We start from the raw sequence: 9512 nt of genomic DNA, 5'->3' as shown, positions 1-9512 counted from the left end.
AAATAAATTTTGTATGTAAATATAAGCCGCTAGTTTTATTAAAAAAATATATAATATCTAACATTGCAATGAGTATATAATGGCATATCATTATAATCATTAACATAAGAAACTAATCATTAACACAAGAAACTAGTCATTTGAGAACATATAAAGATTATACAAAGAAAATGTTAAAATCCATCTAAAAAATCAAATACAAGATAAATATAAACATATTTGACTGAATCGACAAACGAATCATTATAAAATATCAAACTATTGAAAGGTCACTGACAATCATAAATTAGAGTCGAGCATCATGAGAAAATTTTCTCTAAACACAAATTGTGTATCCAAATATAATTCGATGCCCAAAGCAGGGAAGAAATTAGTATAACAAATAAGTGTCATCTTAATCAATCGATGTGTCGTCAAATTCATCACTAAGAAAATTAAACAAAGAAACGATCGAAAAATCAAAAGATAGAGGAAATGTGTCATAAAGACAAACAAAAGCGTGCCATAGATGTACAAATTATTGGAAATTAAAAATCAACTAAATAAAAAATAAGATGTGATATAAAAAAATACATGCAATCCACTACTAGTGCCAAAGTTGATGTCGTCGCCTGCTAAACAAGAAAGAAAAAAAAAAGGAATAAACTGCTAAAGAATTTTTTTATCAAAATAAAACTATAATTATAATTAAGAGACAATAAAATATTGTTCAATATCCATTAATTTAATAGGTCACATCTTTCATTTTAAAAATTAACAATTAACAATATGATATCTATTTTATAATAAAATAACAGTTTAAAGTCTATTTAAAAAAAATTAAAAATGTTGTAATTAAAAGAATCATTTTAATATAATTCATTCACTATTTCTATATTTTACCTAAATAATTTCTACCGTGTCATTATTTATAGAGGGTACTTTCGACCCTACACTTCCATATCTTCTCTACGGCTATTCCTTTTTAGTTTTCCGCCAAAAAAACTAGCAGTAAAAAAGAGAAACAGGGTTGATTTCAACTGAAGGCTGCCCTCATTTCTTCTACACACTCCTTGATTCAACCACAAAGCCGAAAATAAAGTAAGAACATGGCGATGCAGGCTGGGGTTCAGACCTCCAAATTTCTAATTCTTATGGGCGCAGGTTGTTTTACGTTCTCCACCATCTAATCTCTCTTCTTTTTCCTTTTATTGCTTTGATTTTCTTTACCTTTTCTCTTGAATTTTGAATTTCGGGTTTTCTTAAAATTTGGGATTAGGTTTATCTGGTTCAATTGTTTTGAGGAGTGGGCGTTTATCTGAACTCATTTCCCAGCTTCAGGAATTACTGAAAGGCGTCGATGATGTCCAATTCTCACCTTATAAGTATGATCATACGCTTCTTGCTGCTCAGGTACTCTCAGTCTAGCGTTTTCATTCAAATTCTATCTTTTTTAGTTTGCTAAGTGCCCAAGTTTTTGACGTTTAAGATTATTTTTAAAGTGCTGATCATGTATATAGAACCTATGTTATTCGGACTCTCCCTTTTTCATAAGTGCCCATGTCCGACACCTGTGATTGACAAATATCCGAACATGGGTATGGGTTTGATTCTTCCAGGAAAAACATATACAAATTGAATATACTTGTATTGGAAACACATCCATTTACAACACTCTCTTTATGTTCGGGTAGCGTGGTGTAGAACTTGTTGGACCAGTTTTGTGTAAATGCCGATGAAATTTTGCAGTTTTTTTCTTTTTCTTAGGTGGGTTGGGGGGATGAGGTTGGAGTTTTCTTTATGTGTTAATCATCCTCTGTAAATTTGTGTTTAACCATTTGTATATGGTTTTGGGTTTATGTATTTTTAGATTAGACAACAGGCGCAAGAGCTCAAGATTTGACAATGTCCAATCCGGTAACCGTACTTAATGGGAATTCAGACTCTGGGGGTATGTACATCTATTTCTTATGAATGTTTCTAAACAATTTAAATTAGCTATATCTGCTTCCAGTTTTGCACCTTTTCAATTTAGATATGGCCCGATCTATTTATTTGAATGATTTACTTTGACTGTTAAATCTGTCAAATTCTTGGCCATGTTCTAGATTATTTTGGTTATATGGGGGATAACATATGTGGATGATGTATCTGTGCATGTATTTTAGAGAGAATATGAGTCATAAATATGCTGTTCTGTGAAGAGTTTGAAGCTGAGTTTGTTGTTCTCATTAAAGTTAGTTGGACTACCACACGTATGCTGGAATGAGCATTTTCTGGAAAAACTTGCAAGCAGATGGGGGAAATTTTTATGCATTTCGTAGGAGACGAGGAATAGGGAGGATCTATCATCGGCGAGATTATTGATAAGGGTGGCGAGCCCTTTCGACATACCGGACTTTATCAATGTAGGATCTTATGGCAGGTCTTTCAAAGTTACAATTAAATTGAGCGCTAAATGCAAAAAATATCTCTGCTGTAATCGGAAAGGAGATGCAAATGAATTCATGTGACTACTACAATGCTGAGTATTCGAAGGAGGGAGATGAAGTAGGATGTTGGAAAAATGTAGAAGGTGATCGTCGAATGTCATCAGAGGAGGTTCGGTCAAAGGTGGACTCGTGGCTTAAACAAGGACGAGAGAATGGGTTGAAGAAATTAGCGGGGAACATTATATGAAACAAAACCAAAATACGGATCCGTCTCTAATTGGGGTCTCTAGTGAAGTTGAAATGGAGGCATTTCCCAACCGGGATTATGCGGGTCTCGGGTTGCAAGAAAAACTAGACCAGAAAAGCTCAACCCAATCGGATTTTAATTGGGAATCTTATTCTCCGGTCCGGAAACTCTTACCTGCTGGGCCAACCTTCAACTACAAGTGGGATGGGTCAACTTTCGGTTAGCTTCAACAACAGAGGAGGTTGGAAGATGTAACACCAAAGATGATAAAGGTGAAGGAAATAATTATGTAGAAGCAGAATCCTCAGATATCGAAGCTGATCGAAGATTGCCTCTGGAGGAACATATAGAAATCAAAGCGAACTCTAAGGGTTGGAACATGGTGTATCCAGTGTCTAGCTGTCTGTCAATTAAAAGTGCTCCTGGTGGAAGGAGGGAGGGAGAGAGAGCGTTATACTAGAGTTTACAGAAGGTCAAGACATAGACGATTTTGGTTTTGCTCGGATAACGAAGAGGTCAAGTTTCAGTCAAAGTTTATTCCGGTCCATGATAAGAAGACGACAGATTTCAGGAGCATCCACCAGTTTTCTACAATGAGTTTGGGAAAAGGGCATGAAATGGTCAACAATGGTTCTGCCAATTTCTCATTCAGCTTCAGGAGCTGGAAAAGATCACTGAAGGATGAAAAGAAGTTTGATTAGTTACGCTCTGGATTTGGTAGAAATTCTATTGTCTCTTCATCCCCTTTTTCAATATTGTTGGAGGAAGCTATGGCTACATGGAAAGTTTGTCAAATGCTTGGAATTTCTTTTAAGGAAGGGAAGAAGACTTTTATTGATAAAATTTTAAGCCTTGAGAAATGTTCGGGGAGAGTAAGGGAAAGCTTATATGTGGAAGATTACTTGTTTTCTGTACTATACAATCCTTTTGGAGTTTGGTGGCCAATTAAGGAGTTTTAAGGGGGCATTCAAATTGTTGAATTATTAATGATGAAGGAGAAATTAATCATAATATCATGGAATGTAAGGGGTTTGGGAAAAAAAGAAAAATAGCGGGCTGTTCAGAGATTAGTCCCTAAGGTATCTTCTTTTCTTTGGTTGCAAGAAACTAAATCTGAAAAGATACAAAGATCTTTTTTTAAGAAGAAGTGAGTTGAATATTCTTCAAGGTTTTATTGAATCTCCAGCGGTTGGTTCTTCAGGGGTTATTATGCTGCTGGGATGATAATGTTTTTGAGCTGGAAAATCAGTATATTCATTGGAGATTTATTGTTGTTTCTGGAAAATTCAGTTAACTTATCTGAAGAGGTCATTCAAGAGTGGGCAGAGTCTATTGGCTGTTCAGTTGGGTCCTTTCCTTCAGATTACCTAGGACTGCCCTTTGGTGCTACTAGGAATTATCAGCTCTTTGGGATCCAGTGGTTCAAAACTTTCACAAGAAACTAGTTGGTTGGAAGGCTTTTACTCTGTCATTAGCAGGGAGATTGGTATTGGTCAAGTCGGTCCTTTGCTCGCTCCCTACTTTCTGTCGTTGTTTAAGATTCCAGCCTCCGTTTACAAAACCCTCAACTCTATCATGTCTAACTTCTTATGGGGAGGGGTAATAGAAAAAACAAGATACATTGGGTTAATTGGTCCAATGTGTGTAAATCAAAGAATGAGGGAGGTTTGGGTGTTCGGAATCTCAACAGCATGAATAAAGCGCTTTTAGGGAAATAGTCTTGGAGGTTTGCCAATGAAAGAAACTCTGTTTGGAGGAAATTCATGTGCAGCAAATACAATATTAACGCATTCTTATTATTTGACAGAAAGGTTCCACACCAAGCTTCATGGATTTGGAGATCATTGGTGAATAACCATTTCAAAGATGACCTCTTCGGCTCTAAAATTCGAAGTTTCTGTAGTTTCCAAGTTGGTGATGGAAATTTCATTCGGTTCTGGCAAGATAGTTGGGCTTTGGATTATCCGCTAGTGGTTATCTTCCCTAGACTGTTTTATATTTCATCAATCAAGAATGGAAAACTATGTGAGTTTGGTGAATATTGTTCTATGGACTGGATTTGGGAAGGAATTTAAATGATTGGGAGCTCGAACAATGGTCTAATCTGATGGTTATCTTTTCAAATTACTCTTTGTCCAAAGACTCCAGTGATGTTTTGATATGGAAAGACAATGGGGATGGTGTGTATTCTGTTAGCTCGTGTAATTTGTGTTCTTCAGGTTCGGAGGAGGTTCATTTCTGGAAAAATATAATTTGGAGGTGTCTGCTTCCTTCAAGAGTGGAATCTTTATGTGGCAAGTTGTTCTTCAGAGGCTGGCAGTTAAGAACGAACTGGTTAAAAGAAGGGTTCAGGGTATTGAAGATGTGTTATGTCCTCTTTGTAAGCTGGAGGAGGAGTCTTCCACACATCTATTCTTCACCTGCTCAGTAGTATGGTCCTTATGGAATAAATTTATGAAGTTTTGGAGTCTTAGTTCTGTTTTACACGCAAATGCCAATATTTTTCTACTTGCTTGGGATGATTTGAAGACTAATTCAGATATATGGTCATTTATCCCAGGGGCTGTTCTATGGACTATTTGGAAAGTCAGGAATGATATAGTGTTCGAAGGGGGAAGTTAGATCAGACATAATTATTTTTCTTAGCAAGATTTAGGCTTGCTTATTGGTTTTTAGCTAAGTTTAAGGAGATTTCTATCCCTAAGGATTCTCTCATTTATGATCCTTCCCTAGGCGATTCTTGTTCTTCCTACAATAAAGTGATTTTATCTAAGATCCCTTGGTTCCCTCCCCCTAAGGGCTTCATCAAATTGAATGTTGATGCTGCAACTAGTTGCGACTAGAAGAAGAGTGGTCTTGGGGGCATTTTAAGAGATCATTCTGGTTTTATTATAGGCTCTTTTAAGGACATTGTTGATAGGCTTAGAGCTCTTGAGGGTGTTGTTAGGGTTGCTAGGACAACTAATTTAGAGGCTGATGCCCTAGCTAAGGTTGGAATAGGCTGATTTCTGTCTTGTTGTTTACGGTTGTCTTATGGTTTTTACTCCATGTAAAAGGCGTTTTATGTGTTGCATTTCTGTAACTTTCTTTATGTTTAATGAAATCTCAAGGCACTCTTTTCTTCCTTCCGCTGATTAAGGAGCTTCTTTACGAGTTCCTTTAATCAAGAAGGGGGTTTTTAACGAGGCCTTCATTCTTATCAAAAAAAAATATTTCACTGATGAATCAAAAAATGAAATATCTTTCTTGTCCATGTGCTTTTAAATTGCACTTTTAACGTTCCTAAATCTGTGATATATTATTTATATCCCTTTTATGTAGGGCTTGTCATTTTCTGATGTAATATTTGTCACAAAGCAAAATATGATGGATGCTGTAGCAGCTGTGTCAAAACAGTTAGATAATGTATCTGAAACTTTAAATGTAAGTGATATTGGTCTTCCATTTATGTAATTAAAACAGTCCCTGAAGCCATTCTCCTTTAGGTACAGCTTTTAGCATTTGATTTTGATTTTTCTTCATTCATGCAGACAACAAAGCGGCATCTATCCAGGAGATTAGAAAGCTTGGACGGGAAAGTGGAGGAGCAGAAGGAAACGTCTCTGCTCATCGCAAATAATGTAATCAAACACTACTTTTGTTTTGAACTATCGGCTATTCAAGGGGCAATTGATATTGGAAACAGTGGAGTGTCAAATTTCATTATTCCCAGAATCTTTTCAGATTCTCCAGCTGCATTTTGAGGAATTTTTTAAGCTCGGTCCCTTCCCCTCCAATCTTTGAAATGTTTTTTTTCTTGTATTTATTTTTAGTTATATTTCATTACCTCTTCCCCTTTGCTTTTACAGATGATTATCTTTCTAAAGCAATGATATAAAACTTTCTGAAGATTTTCTGTTCCTTTTACAAACTTATTAAAAATCTTTACTTATAAAGAACTTGCCAAAGGATTTTAGTTTCTTTATGTCTCAGTTATGGATTTAAAATTTTAGTTTGCTTATTCTGTTTATGAGAAGAGAGTGAAACTATGATATGCTCATAATTACATGAAGCATTACTTGTATGCAGGTTGATGAGATGAAATCAAACCTTTCTGAAATTGGTTTTGATGTGGAAATGATTGACAAAATGGTTGCTGGATTGGTAAGTTGCATTTTTTTTTCTCATGTTTAATCATCAGGTATGCCGGTATCGTACTTACGTGCAACTTAGCTGATGCTTCATTTGTTAATGAACTCTTCAGGAGGAAAAATTGAGCTTCTTGAAAACAAACAGGTTAATTCTGATTCTGTTATTAGATATTTGCTCTCTAAAAATATGAAGTTGTGTAGAAGTGATAAATATTGTTCTCCTCCATGCAGGATGTGGCTAATTCAGGTCTTTGGCATCTATGCCAATTTGCTGAAGGAGGGAATGCTATACTTTTTCGGGTTAGAAATCTGTATATATTATTATATTTATGCATTATGTTCTGTGGAATAATGGCGCTGGGTACCCAATTCCATACCGGTATCATATTTATGCATATTGGGAACAGACGTGCTTACTATGCCCAAATACAGAATGGATGCATAATGTTTGTTTATACTAATCCTATTGAGTTTAGCATGTACATCATGATTATTTTCCATGCTAAAATTCTGAGCATTTCATAATCATATATTTTCAAGAATTACTAACCGTTCTAATTGTATCATGTTGCAAACATATCCTGTTTCCATATCAAGTCCTCATTTTTCATCTTGTGTAAAACAGTATTATTCATTCAGGTTGAACATTCTTGCTCCGAGCGGACAGAGACAGGTTCATAAATTGCACCCTGTGCATTATTAATTTAGTTATTTGTGTTCAGTGGCAGGATATTGATGCAAAGCTTGCAATTGAACCAGCCGTGAAATTTGAGGAGAAATCGGTGAAGGTATGCCAAGTCGAGCCTTATTTTCTTTATCACAAATCTGTATCCTCTCCAACTTAATGGTCGAAGTCTACAATTTCAGGGATTACATTTCCTTACTGAAACCAGTGAATCAGCCCCAAGTCAGAAACCAACAGTAAACTCTGATGAAATCAATGTAGATTCCCCTGTCAAAAAAGTCCCTACCATGAAAACAAAGGTACACAGATCATATGCAGTTGGAATTTCCTGGGCCAGGGATATCATAGGGCCTGATACGTAATTTCCGAGTTCACACAATGAGTTTTGTGAATATGCATTCCCATTTATTTGATCTTGATTCATAAGCAATTGAGCATTGTTCTTGGATTTATTTCCATGCTGTAATTTGTGTAATCCTGTTTAGATAGAGGGTGAAAGTGAACTTTGGGGTTATTGCAGTCTCTTATAGTAGCCGACAGTGGTTGAACCAGTTTGATTACATTGATGAGTATTAATTAGATGTACAAAATAAGCTCAAATGATGTTATTGGAATTTTGATAACATCATAACTTAAGATCAAACAGTTTCAATACAGTATCATTATTCGCCAGGTCAGATATGATTTTTTTGTTGTTGTTGGCATTAGACATGTGTATGTTGAAATTCTGATAACCAATGGGTTTATTGATAGACATTTTTTACTGTTCTTTATAAATTGCCTTCTATGTATCCTTTAGAAAGTTAAGCTTTTAATCTTTTTCTATTTTATTTTATTTTTAACCGAATTAGTAACTGAGTTGGGTACTACTGCTCTGTTTGGTAGCAATGTTTTAGTATATTAGTAAAAATTTAACTTCATTCGATATTTTTAACTATCTACATTACTTGATTTGAACAGAAAATATTTTATTATTTTGAAGATGTCTTATTTGAATACTTATTTGTAATAATTTTTCTTTATGTTATGATGAACTAATATTATACCATATGAATATTAAGCTTTTCATTGTGCTAATAATTGATGTGAGTCCAATTTGATGTCTTATTTTTATTCGGCTAAATATTGTTTCAGAAGCTATTTTGCGATGAGAAAATATATTAAAAAGGGACATGACGTGGCAGGCCAAAATTATTCCAAAATCCCAACTATAATGATAAATGAATTATTGTTTGAGATAAAGACACTTATTGTTGAAAACATTTTGATTCTTCGATATAACAAATAAAGTACAATTGAATTTTAAGATTTTCTATTCAATTCAAAATTATATATTCGATTAAATTATTCGAATATAAAAAATATTACTCAAAGTTTTCAAATGTCAATTTTAATTCTTAAGTGTAAAATTGTGTTTTAATCTTAAATTTTTTTTGAAACAAGTTTTACAAAGTATTTCGAATCATAATTGAGTCAAAAAAAGTTTTATTAAGGGAGGTATCGATACACTCCTTGATGTACCGATACACCCAAAATTTGAATGAAATAAGGGAACCGATACACTCTATGTGAAATTGGCTTCGAGAAACATCGAATGCAATTAGTGTACCGATACCCCTGGGAGGTACCGATACACTTGGTCAAATAACGGTCGAAATATTTGAATTTTACAATGGGTGTACCGATACCCTTTGTAGGTGTACCGATACCCCTACGCTCCCAACAGATTTTTTAAATGGAAAACATACAAAAACGACTCTATTGACTACACCAATAATCCTCAACATTCAGAATTAATCCAAAGTGTATTTAAACAAGTTCTGAAGCCATTGATCATCAATAATTAAGAAGAGAAGCTAGAGAATCAAAGAGAAAGCCTTAATCTTATTGTTTGAGCATTTCAAGCCTCTTTTCCATTCAATAATCATTTTGCTTTCAAGAACATCATTTGTTCTCAATTGTATTAATTTTTTAGTGTTCTTTCTTTGTTCTAGAATTGTGCAAACAATCTATCTTAAGAGGTTTTTCTGTAAAGTTTG

General features: G+C 34.6%; 2 pseudogenes; both read left to right on the top strand.

Moving 5' to 3' along the window:
* The window catches only part of LOC120196669, a 40717-nt pseudogene extending 32558 nt beyond the window's left edge, over window positions 1-8159 (top strand).
* LOC120196672 lies at window positions 963-2211 on the top strand (annotated as a pseudogene).
* Window positions 8160-9512: the final 1353 nt, after the last annotated feature.

This window comes from Hibiscus syriacus, unplaced genomic scaffold (genome assembly GCF_006381635.1).
Source record: "Hibiscus syriacus cultivar Baekdansim isolate YM2019G1 unplaced genomic scaffold, ASM638163v2 tig00117034_pilon, whole genome shotgun sequence".
Taxonomy (NCBI): domain Eukaryota; kingdom Viridiplantae; phylum Streptophyta; class Magnoliopsida; order Malvales; family Malvaceae; genus Hibiscus; species Hibiscus syriacus.
This window is presented reverse-complemented; position numbering and strand designations above follow the sequence as displayed.